The following is a 600-nucleotide window of genomic DNA, read 5'->3' as shown; positions in this document are numbered from 1 at the left end:
CATCGCTTGACAACTGATGCTAGTGTGTTTACGTCCCCGTAACTTAGCGGTTCGGCAAAAAGAGACCGATAGAATAAGTACTAGGCTTCCAAAGAATAAGTCCTGGGGTTGATTTTTTTCGACTAAAAGCGGTGCTCCAGCATGGCCACATTCAAATGACTGAAACTAGTAAATGAATAAAAAAATATAGCATTCATGTATACATACATACATATAACGTTCGCTTTCCATGCTGGCATGGGTTGGACGATTCGACTGAGGACTGGTGAACCGGAGGGCTGCACCAGGGTCCATTCTGATTTGGCAGAGTTTCTACAGCTGGATGCCCTTCCTAACGCCAACCACTTTGAGAGTGTAGTGGGTGCTTTTACGTGCCACTGGCACGAAGGCCAGTCAGGCGGTACTGGCAATGGCCACGCTCAAAATGGTGTATTTTACGTGCCACCTGCACAGGAGCCAGTCCAGCGGCACTGGCAATGACCTCGCTCGAATGTTTTCTAATGTGCCAGTAAGGCGACGCTGGTAATGATCACACTCAAATGGTGCTATATATACATATATATATGTATATATATATGTATATATATATATATATACATA

This window comes from Octopus bimaculoides, chromosome 28, assembly GCF_001194135.2.
Source record: "Octopus bimaculoides isolate UCB-OBI-ISO-001 chromosome 28, ASM119413v2, whole genome shotgun sequence".
In the NCBI taxonomy this organism is placed as follows: domain Eukaryota; kingdom Metazoa; phylum Mollusca; class Cephalopoda; order Octopoda; family Octopodidae; genus Octopus; species Octopus bimaculoides.
The sequence above is the reverse complement of the archived record's forward strand: the minus strand, read 5'-3'. Positions refer to the sequence as shown.